Source organism: Panthera leo, assembly GCF_018350215.1.
Source record: "Panthera leo isolate Ple1 chromosome F3 unlocalized genomic scaffold, P.leo_Ple1_pat1.1 chrF3_random_Un_scaffold_30, whole genome shotgun sequence".
Taxonomy (NCBI): domain Eukaryota; kingdom Metazoa; phylum Chordata; class Mammalia; order Carnivora; family Felidae; genus Panthera; species Panthera leo.
This window is the reverse complement of record NW_024962231.1, coordinates 440,733-452,244: the sequence shown is the minus strand read 5'-3', so window position 1 is coordinate 452,244 and position 11,512 is coordinate 440,733. Positions and strand designations below refer to the sequence as shown.

At 37.9% G+C, this 11,512-nt stretch overlaps 1 long non-coding RNA gene across 1 annotated transcript; it reads left to right on the top strand.

Moving 5' to 3' along the window:
• The first annotated feature begins 3,201 nt into the window (after positions 1 to 3,201).
• On the top strand, positions 3,202 to 11,424 carry LOC122212809. Its single transcript, XR_006199332.1, has 5 exons — positions 3,202 to 3,269; positions 5,614 to 5,686; positions 8,594 to 8,654; positions 8,767 to 8,967; positions 11,172 to 11,424. It is a non-coding gene; the product is annotated as an uncharacterized LOC122212809 (long non-coding RNA).
• Positions 11,425 to 11,512: the final 88 nt, after the last annotated feature.

The following is an 11,512-nucleotide window of genomic DNA, read 5'->3' as shown; positions in this document are numbered from 1 at the left end:
TGTCCGGTTTTGCACTGACAGCCTACTTGAGATATCATTCCCTCCTTCTATGTGCGCTCACTCTCAAAGTATAAAGGAATGAAATGAAATGAAACAGAAAATTAAAGGAAAGGAAAGGAAAGGAATGAACTGAAAATTACGTGTTTCCTAAGGGAACGCAGAGAACAAAAGCAGTTATTGAGTGTTCTACCCTGCTCTAGACACTATATCCTATGAACAACATCTGTTAAGTTATACACTCATTGCATAGCTTTGCAAAGTATTTGTGTTATTGTAGCCTACTTTTTATTACTTTGGCAACTGTGGTTCAGGGAGGTTGATTACCCGCCCCATGGTTCCATAGTTAATGAGTAACGAGGGGTTTGCCCGTCAGCTTGTGTAGCTTCCACATCCATTCTCTGGTTCCTCAGCAGCACTAAGATGAAGATACAGATCCTAGGGCAGATCAACTCAGAATGTCAAAGCTAATGATGTCGGAACTCTAATTTAGGGTTTTCTTAAGAACTAAGTCCAAGCATTTGGCCTTATATATTTGACCAGTAGTGCTAACAAAAGTAATTAGTGCAGTGGTACAATTCCCTTGTTTTTACCATCAGAGATTTTAGGGTGGATGTCAGCTATGGCCATGGTGTCACGGCTTTTACATAATAAGCAAGATCAAGTCAGGCATATCCTTAGATGTCGTGATATCTCCTCTTCTTGAGACAAATGAGTTTTCTGTAAAGGAAAGATACCTAGTTGTAGACCATGTTAGTTAATTAAATTCAGCCTCTATTTCGAGGATATTGGTATATGATTCTCTGTTGCCTAAGTTCCCAGGCTGGTTTCTCTTTGGGCTAGTATGCTTAACCAGTTCTAGGAAGCTTTTTCTTTTTTTGGAGATTTTTCCCCATGATTTTTCTATACTGTATTTTTGCCCTTTTACTTTCTTCTCTGGTTTTATTGGTATTTTTTCCATTAATTTTTCCAATTGTGCCAGCTAAGTTCTCTCCATTTTTCCAGAGGCCAAATCCAAAGCACTTAGAATCTCAAGATTTAGTGAACCTCAGAGATTAATTCATCACAATACCCTCTGGTACTTCAACCTATGTTTAACCTGCTTGTCCAATGGTTGTACCCATGGAGAATTTGAAACTCAAAAGAGATTGAAGTGACCTAGTTGGATATGATAAGTGACAGAAATGAGATTTAAATTTGGGTTCTTTTCTTTTTTCTTTACTTCCTTTCTTTCTTTGTTTTTTTGTCTTCATCTTGCAGGCAAATGTTTTAATAATAGAAAGCTGGGAAGTGGGTCCAATGAATACAATGACGGAGGGTAAGAATCGAATTAGCAGAGGAGACCAGGTTTCAATATGAACAACACTGAGTTGGATAGGAATAAGAGTTTTAGAAAAGATGTCAGAATATGGGGGTTCATGCCAAGTGAGATAAAGGTGAATGACAGGAATGAAGGACCTAGGATTAGGGGAGATGTTTAGAATGGCATATTCAAATAGAGTGTTCAAGAGTGTCCTGACCAGGTTTCTGCTTTTGTGTGTGTTGGTTTCATTAAAGGTGCGAGCATACCTCAGATTTTCTGATGAGAGAGATTAAAAATCATTTAAGCTGCTGGGAAGAGTCTGTTTACAGCAAATAGAAATATGATATCCCATACTTCGACCCCAACTGAGGGAGGATGGCTTAGATCCTCTGAAGGAATTGGGGGTGGGGGGTGGAGATTCTGAACTACAGAGATATATGGCCCAAGGCAAGCTGTCTCCTCACTCCACCTCTTTTCCTAAATCTGTGATGCCCTTCCCATGTAACTGTAGGGCTGGGGAGGGCTAGGATTGACTTGTCAAACCAGTAAGGGAGCTTCATCTGGATAGGTGATAACATGCCTATGTTGAGGTGACTGTGTGGATGACTGAGACTCCCAATTATCTTATTCTCCAGGAGCAGGACATGGCTCCTACCCTCGGTCATTTAAGCCCATCCTTGTTGTAGGAGTCTGTGCCTTCATAGGCTAAAGATTGAAAGGTTGGGGAATGCCACAGAACCGTGCTGAAGAGTGATGTAGGAGTGGGAGCTCATAGGGAAGAAAATATTCAGGCAGTGTATAAAGAAATAGAGGCACAACTACCAGGACCATTTTGATCGCAGTCTCTCTCCTTGGGTAGCTGAATGCCCCTGAAGGCTTGGAAGGTCTTGCTAGTTATTATGGACCTAAATAAGGCAAGACCAGTGTAGGAACAAAGTTGGCCTTGGGAACTTTTCATCTTTTAATCTCTAGTTAGTACTACCACTCATAACATAGAAACCTTAACTTGGATATATTTACTTAAACGGAGGTCTACGTGACACACAATGTAATATGTGATGCAACAACTCTGGATGTTCCATCATGCTCGCCATAAGCGTAGCTCCCATCTGTTAATGTATGATGCTATTACGATACCACTGACTAGATTCCCTATGCTGTACCTTTGAGCCTTGTGATTTATTCATTCTATAACTCGAACCATGAACTTCCCTCTCCCCTTCATCCATTTTGTCCATCCCCCCACCTCCCCTCCCTTCTGGCAAGAGTCAAATCTCTGCATTTATGGGTCTGTTTCTGCTTTTTCTCTGTTTGTTAATTTGTTCCCCTTTTTAGATTCTACACAGAAATGAAACCATATAGGATTTGTCTTTCTCTGTCTGACTTATTTCACTTAGCCTCCTACCGTCTATGTATATCCATGATATTTCAGATGGCACGATCTCATTCTGTTTTATAGCGGCATAATATTCCATTGTGTGTGTGTGTATGTGTGTGTGTGTGTGTATGTGTGTGTGTGTGTGTGTGGTCTTTTCATGTGTTGGTGGACACTTGGGTTGCTTCCATATCTTGCCTATTGTAAATAATGCTATAATAAAGATAGGGGTGCATATATCTTTTCAAATTAGTATTTCCATTTCCCTTGGGTAAATAAATACCCAGTAGTGGAATTACTGGATCCTATGGTATTTGTACTTTTAATTTGTTGAGGCCCTTCCTTACTGGCTTTCATTGTGGCGATACCAATTTACATCCCATGACCAGTGCACACGGGTTTTTTTTTTTTTCCACACCCTGAGCAACCCTTGTTGTTTCCTGTGTGTTGAAACTGAGCCATTCTGACAGATGTGAGGTGAGAAGTCATTCTGGTAACGTTTATAGATATAATTTTCAACCATTTCAGAGAATTCCCTGCCTGTCACACTTGGTTATGGAAACTGAGACTGGGTCTTTCCTGGAGATATCACAGGTTAGGAGAGGTGGAGGGAAAATAGAGAACTTAAAGTTTTGTTTTTTTTTTTTTTCAATATATGAAGTTTGTTGTCATATTGGTTTCCATCCAACACGCAGTGCTCATCCCAAAAGGTACCCACCTCAATACTCATCACCCACCCTCCCTTCCCTCCCACCCCCATCGATGCTCAGTTTGTTCTCAGTTTTTAAGAGTCTCTTATGAGTTGGCTATCTTCCACTCTAACCTCTTTTTTTTTCCTTCCCTTCCCCCATGGGTTTCTGTTAAGTTTCTCAGGATCCACATAATAGTGAAACCGTATGTTATCTGTCTTTCTCTGTATGGTTATTTCACTTAGCATAACACTCTCCAGTTCCATCCATGTTGCTACAAAGGGCCATATGTCATTCTTTCTCATTTCCACATAGTACTCCATTGTGTATATAAAGCACAATTTCTTTAACAGGGTCCAAATGTTGAAAGACCTATACTCTGAAAACCGTAAAAACACTTATGAAAGAAATTGAAAGTGACAGAAAGAGAAAGACATACAATGCTCATAGATGGGAAAAATACATATTTTTAAGTGTCTACACTACCCAAAGCAATATACAGGTGTAATGCAAGCCCTGTCAACATACCAACAGCATTTGCCACAGAGGTAGACAAACAATCCTAAAGGTTGTATAGAACCACAATAGACTTTGAATGGCCAAAGGAATATTGAAAATGAGGACCTGGAGGTATCACAATCTCAGCTTTCAAGTTTATTTCAAAGCTGTAGTAATCCAAACAGTATGGTGGGTACTGGCGTAAAAAATAGCCACATAGCTCAATGGAATAGAACCAAAAAGCCAGAATTAAATCCACCACTGTATGGTCAGTTCATCTTCCACAAACAGGAAAGAGTATCCAGTGAGGAAAAGGCAGTCTCTTCACCAAATGATGTTGGGAAAAACGGACAAGCCACATGCCAAAGAATGAACCTGGACCAATTTCTTTACCATAACAGAAATAAAGTCAAAATGAATTAAATACCTAAGTGTGAGACCTGAAACCATAAAAAATCCTTGAAGAGAGCACAGACCATCATTTCTGTGGCTTTGGCTGTAGCAAAATTTTACTAGTTATGTCTCCTGAGCCAAGGGAAATAAAGCAAGAATAAACTATGGGGACTACATGAACCCACAAATGTTTTGCACAGTGAAGGAAACCGTCAAAAGTAAAAGGCAAGCTCTGGGATAGGAGAACATATTTGAAAATGTTTTGCAAATCCAGTAAAGTGTTAGCATCCAGAATATATAAAAAATTGATACAAGTCAACATCCCCTCCCACCAAAAAAGCCCAGTTCAAAATGAGCAGAAGACATAACCAGACATTTTTCCAAAGACAACATACAGATGGTCAACAGACACATGAAAAGATGCTCCCCAAAACTACAACGAGATACCACGTCACACCTTTCAGAATGGCTACATTCCAAGACACAAGAAGCAAGTGTTTGCGAGGATGTGGAGACAAAGGAAACCTCTTGCACTGTTGGTGGAAATGCAAATGCGTGCGGCCCCTGTGGAAAACAGTATGCAGGTTTCTCAAAAAATTAAAAACAGAACTCTCCTATGATCCAGTAATTGCACTACTGGATACTACCCAAGAGAATACAAAAACAAGAATTCCATGGGACACACGCATCCCTGTGTTTACTGCAGCATTATTTCCAATAGCCAGCGCAAGTGTCCATTGACAAATGAGTGAACGAAGATGTCCTGCATGTATGTATGTGTGTTTGTATGCGTAATCCATACACACACACACACACACACACACACACACACACACACACTGGAATATTACTCAACCATGAAACAATGAAATCTTACCATTTGCAATCACCTGGATGGAGCCCGAGAGTAGTATGGTAAGCAAATTCAGGGAAAGAGAAATACCATATGATTTTACTCATTTAGCACTTAAGAAACAACAATTGAGCATAGGGAGAAAAAAAAGGGAGATACAAACCAAGAAATAGGCAATTAACTGCAGAGAATAAACAGATGGTTCCCAGAGAGGAGGTGAGTGGTGGGAGTGGTGAAAGAGGTGATGGGGATCGAGGAGTTGCCTTGTCATGATGAGCACAGGGTGAGTATGGAGTTGGTGAATCACTATATTAATAAACTAAAATAACCATGGATGTTACTATTACTGGAATTAAAATAAAACTTAATGAAAAAACCAGAGGCCAACTTTTAATTATACCAAGAAACTTTGTTTAATAAACAGATAGCTGAACTTTCACTTAATGTTTTAAATTTTGTTTTTATATAAATGAACATGTGTTTGTTGTATATTTTTGCTCTAAAGGCTTTCCCACAAACCTGGTCCTGATGATTCATGGTCTACATCAGCTAGCCAAGACTTAGATTTTGGTACCAAGGTAAAGTACCCTCCTGTGAAACTCACTTTCCTGCTCTGAATTTAGTTTTCTCCCTTATTTACTCTGAAAATTTAAGAGGAGACTGTGTATCATCATTTTATGTGTGTCATGGAAAGTTAGCAAGAATAAACCTCTTTACACATACATGACGCGTTGAATGTTTTGTTTTATTTTGTTTTACTTTGGTAAATCCTAGAGATGGAGGCTGATAAAAGAATGGGCTGGAAAATATATAATGACCGTCAAGTTATATTGGGAAAAGCTTTCCCATAATGGAGGAAATATGACATTTGGTTAAGGATAAGGATTCTTACTGTGATAGTAACATGACTGATAATACTCATGCCTAAATGAAATCTTATTGGATCCAAGTATCTATTGTAGGTTGCCCCCGCCGCGGGCAAGTTTTATTTTGGTAAGATACAGGATTTTCCTTTGGCTCTATCCTTTGTTCTACATTTAGACTAAAATAATATTAGAAAATGTAGAAAGTTAGGTGTTTACATTATTTCTCAACATTTACCTCACAAAGGTGTTTCCCTGTAGTTTTGAAATAACTCCACGAAGAGTAAGTTAAAATTGTGCATCTCCCTGCAGGATACGTATTTTGCTGAAAAGAGTAGCTCTATGAGCAGAGGCTCTTCATAGCCAAGTTGTCAAATTTCTAATTTCAGAAGTCTTTCATATTCTAGCTTTTAAAAATATCTCCTCCTAGTCCTTGTGTCAGATTCTAAAATTTAAAGTTTCAGACATCTGATATTTATTTAAATATTCATTTCAAAACCCCTAAATCATTATAAGCTACTGGAGGTGAGGAAACCTACTTGTTTGACTTCTGGAGCTCCTAGAATAAAGTCTTGCTTGGAAGAAGCAATGTCATAGTTTTTGAATGTGAACAAATGAGTAGGGAAATGGAATTCCGTAGAATGGAGTTTGAAAAGCAATGAAATACGCATGATATATCACAGTTAAATATGTGAATTTAAAAAGTCAGGCTTCAGTTTATATTCCGTTTTAGTGTTTAATACGTATAAACGCAAGTGAATTCTATTGAGGAAATCAAGAGTTACATATGAAAGAAGGTTACAGTATATTTTTGGTATCCTCCCATTGTGAGCTTCGAATTGCAGAGAAAAAGTCCTCAGCCTTTGTTTGTGTAACCCCAACTGTGTCCCATTACATACATCCTTTGAAGGTTCACATTTCTTCCTAGAATTCTCATTCCCAATTCTTTTTCCATAGTGAAAGTTGATGTGTTAAGAACCTCTCTTTTTCTGTTCTTTTGTTAGTCTAGTAATAATTTATAGCTTTTCGGAAGGGATAGATGCCAGTAATTAAACATTTTTTTATAGTGAAAAAACTTAAATTCTTTATTACAGTATTTGTAAGCAGATAACTCTAGAGTGATAAAAGTCAGTATTATTAGAGACATACTGTGAATCGAAGCCTCTGTTTTACGTATAGTGTTTATATATATATATATATATATATATATATATATATATAATCTTTAAAAGGTTTAAAAAAGACTATTGCTCATAGTATATTCCTAATCCTACTTATGTACCCGTTAAAAAGTGTATGTTGTTTCCACTTACCTTATTTTGCTCACATTTCTCCTTTTCTTCCTTGTCTTAAGCTCATGCTTGATTGATTGCTCATGTTCTGTTTTTTTTCCTTTTTCCTCTTCTCCCCCCATGCTTTTTAAGGTATTTTTGATGTTTTTAAAGTTTATTTATTTTGGAGGGAGAGAGAGAGACAGAGTGCAAGCAGGTTAGGGGCAGAGACAGAGGGAGACACAGAATCCAAAGCAGGCTCCAGGCTCCCAGCTGTCAACACAGAGCTCAATATGGGTCTCAAACCCACAAACCATGAGGTCATGACTCATGAGCTGAAGCTGGACACTGAACTGACTGAGCCACCTATGTGTTCCCCCCACCATGCTTTTTTTTTTTCATGGTTTACTCCTACAATAATGTTTCCTTGCAGAAAACATTTCTTTAGTGTCCTTTTAGTACATCCCTTTCTGTCAACTCTGTTGTCAACATATTGGTTATGGAATTCTACTGTCTGTGTGTGGTTTCATCCATGACTTATTCCCCACAAGGTTTATTATTCTTTTTTCCTCTTTCTTGGAAGGAGCTGAGCTAAATGTTTTTGTAATGTTTGTATTTCTCCTGGAAAGGGAGGGAGAGAGAGAGAGAATGAGCAAGTGCTAGTAGGGAGGGGCAGACAGAGAGGGAAGGAGGGAATCTCAAGCAGGTACTGCACTGTCAGCACAGAGTCTGCTGTGTGGCTTGAACCCCACTAACAGTGAGTTCATGACCTCAGCTGAAATCAAAAGTGGATCACCTAACTGACTGAGCCACCCAGGCATCCCAGAAGGAGCTACATTTGAACAGTCATATTTTTTTAGTGTTTTGAGAAACAGAAGCAACTTAAACTGTTTGCAATTCCAACTTACCGACATAAGATACCACTGAAGAGTAAGTTTGTATATTTACTCTTACAAGAGATACTTCATGCCAGTCTAAATCATGCAAACACCTCACAAGATAACATATTTAAATTTCTTAGTGTTAGTTTTTTCAACATGCTTTCAATTACCTAGGGTTCAATGTTTATCTGAGATTACTTTGGTAAAGCATTTACCTGATATTAATCAGTTACAGGTATGGCGAGTAACATTTTGAGACTACCTATGAGATCTCTTGTAATTCTCACCACATGAAAAAATGGAGACTGGTAATAAATAGTAAATGGCATAACTGAGATATGAATCTACATTTGAATGATTCCAAAGCCTGTGTTCCTTGTGTAATGATGCTCATTTGGTAATGGTGAATATTACAATGATTTTATTGAATTGGATTCTTATAATCCTTAAAGCTATTAATTCTATTCTAGAATGTCCCGAAACCATGCATAGCAAAACTCCTGCATTCTTCTTGGCAATTCATGAAAAACGGTAAGCTATTGGAAGACTTGTATTATTCACTAATTCTTGTCCATTCTTGTGTTATTCACTCATTTGAAGTTACAGATATTTTCATGTCCTCTTTACTTTGTTTTCTACTAAGTGAAACCAAAACGTGGCACTGTGAAACCAGAAGGTGGAACCTTATCTGAGGACAACAATCCTGATTCTCAAAATTAAGATGTGGCTGAAACTCTCCAAAACACCAGCCCGAGTTTATGGTGATCATCTTCCTGTTTTACCATCATCTAAATCTCTTCTGAAACCTTCTCTCAAGACGTTAGCTGTCCTTGGTCTTGCAAAGGTAAGTTGTTTTGTTTTATACTGTCCCCACCCCATACCATCCTCTTGCTCTTTATAATGATGAAAAGGATCTTAGGAAGAAACGGAAGTCCTCAAGATCATAATAGAAATCAGTGTAATGACAACAGAGAGGAAGGTACAGGATTGACATTTAGAAAGTTGGGTGGGAGTAGACAATTCTCGGATATGCCTTTATGGAAGCAAAGAAGGAGAAGGCAGCTGGAAAGAATAGCTCGATGCATATGAAGATGAGGAGGGGGGTGAAGGGGAAGAATTCATTTTAGAAGGGCGAGTTGAACTTAAAGTATGAAGAGTTGAGAGAAAGTATCATAAAATCACAGCAGCAATAGTGGGATTAAGGCAGAGCAGATGCTCTTTAAATTATAAAATGTGGGAGGGAATATTTTAAGTGCAAATTAAGAAAAAAAAAGCCAGGTAACAGAAAAATATGCTTAGACTCTTCTGAATGACTTACAGCTGATTTCTGTTAAGAACTGGAAGAAATTTTTGCCCTTACATTTCAGTTTAATAAAGGTGATATCCTAGATTTAGTTTAGCAAAACCTGTGTTTCTAAGGAATGCAAAGTGAAATCTGTTTTAGTCCATACCAGGTTGATTGCGAATTTTCACTTTTTGGCTATTGTCTTTTTGGGGTTTCTAAGGTAACTTACTGTGTGGTATAATCTTGGTATATTTTAGGTCTTTTTGAGTAGAAAGAGAGGAAATAAACATTTATTCTTTTCATTAAATAAAATTTCTGGTGATGTAAATAAGGTTCTTTATCCGTGAAATGAAAAACTAAATTTGAAGCTGCAACACTGAATTTGGTTTTTTTTTGTTTTTTAGCTACTTTATTTATTTTGAGAGAGAGAGCAAGCAGGGTAGGGACAGGGAGAGAGGGGAGAGACAAAGATAATCCCAAACAGGCTCTTCATTGTCAGCACAGAGCTGGACCCATAGCTCAGACTCACAAACCGGTTTGTGAGATGATGACCTGAGCCCAAATCAAGATGCTTAACTGCCTGAGACACCCAGGTGCCACTTAAGCTGCCACACTCTGAAAGAAAAAAATATATATAAAATAGTATTTCTGCATTCTGAATTATCTTCTTTTAATTTTAAGTTTTCAACTGTTTATATATTTTGAGAGAGAGAGAGACAGAGATTGAGACAGAGGCAGAGAGAGAGAGAGAGAGAGAGAATCCTAAGCAGGCTCTGTGCTGCTAGTGTCAAACCTGAAACAGAGCTTGAATAACCTGAGCCAAAATCAAGTTGGACGCTTAACCAGCTGAGCCACCCAGGTGCCACTCTTGTTTTAATAGTATCTGCATAGAATAGACACATGCACACATACCAAATGAATGAACTCAACATGTATAAATTTTTGTCTAATATGAACTCTTTGTCATGACAGAATCATAAGGCAGGAAATGTTTCCAAGAGAGTATGCAAAATTCTTTGTAGGAGATGATTTTTACTTTTTTGAATATTTCCGACAATAGATACATTTTTAAAACAATATTTATTTATTTTTGAGAGAGATGGAGCATGAGCGGGGGAAGGGCAGAGAGAGAGGGAGACACAGAATCTGACGCAGGCTTCAGGCTCTGAGCTGTCAGCACAGAGCCTGACACGCGGGGATCGAGCTCAGGAACCATGAGATCGTGACCTGAGCCGAAGTCGGATGCTTAGCCGACTGAGTCCCCGTGGCACCCCAAGATATATTTTATATTATTCAGGGGAAACTTTAGTATTCATAGTTTTTCAATTTAGCATGTAAATTCTTTCATGTGTAAAACTGAGAAAGACTGCTGAGTTGATTTTTTTTTAGTCCCTTTCTTATTTCCTCCTGGGAATGTTCAGTCCTGGTTGATAATCACACATGTATTTGAAGACTTTAAAATCTTCAAATTGGTTGATCATAAACATATTAGTTGCTTAATGCTAGATTCCTTCTCGGGTCCTTAACTACCTTCCAATATGGTGTAGATAGGAAATTAGAGCTCTTCATATGCTGTTCCCAGTGGAATAATAAAACTATATGAAATTTTAAATCGGTTTTTATATTTTTATTAGACTTCATGGTAGTTCTGGAAAATGGCTCAAAATTCTGTAATCCTGTATTTCTCTTCTATACTTTAAATCTTGTGCCTTAAGATTAACTTTTTCATTTGTTTTACTATTTTTTTAATGTTGATTCTTGAGAGAGAGTGAGGGAGCATATGAATCGCAAGCCGACTCCATGCTTCGTGTGGACCTGACGCAGGGGTTGATCCCACGGCCTTGGGATCATGACTCGAGCTGAAACTAAGAGTTGGACGCCCAACTGACTGAGACACCAAGGGGTCCCAAGATTAATTGTTAAAAGCAGTATTCATATAAAATCCTGAATTAGTGTTTCACAGTTAAAATATTTTATTACTCTTAATGCCATTCATTACAGAAATGACTATTTGTCTATATTAGTAAAAGCATATTTTACATCCTTAAAACTACTGTTGAAATATAGAGTTGAAATCTTGAATCTCATGTTTTTCCACCCTGCT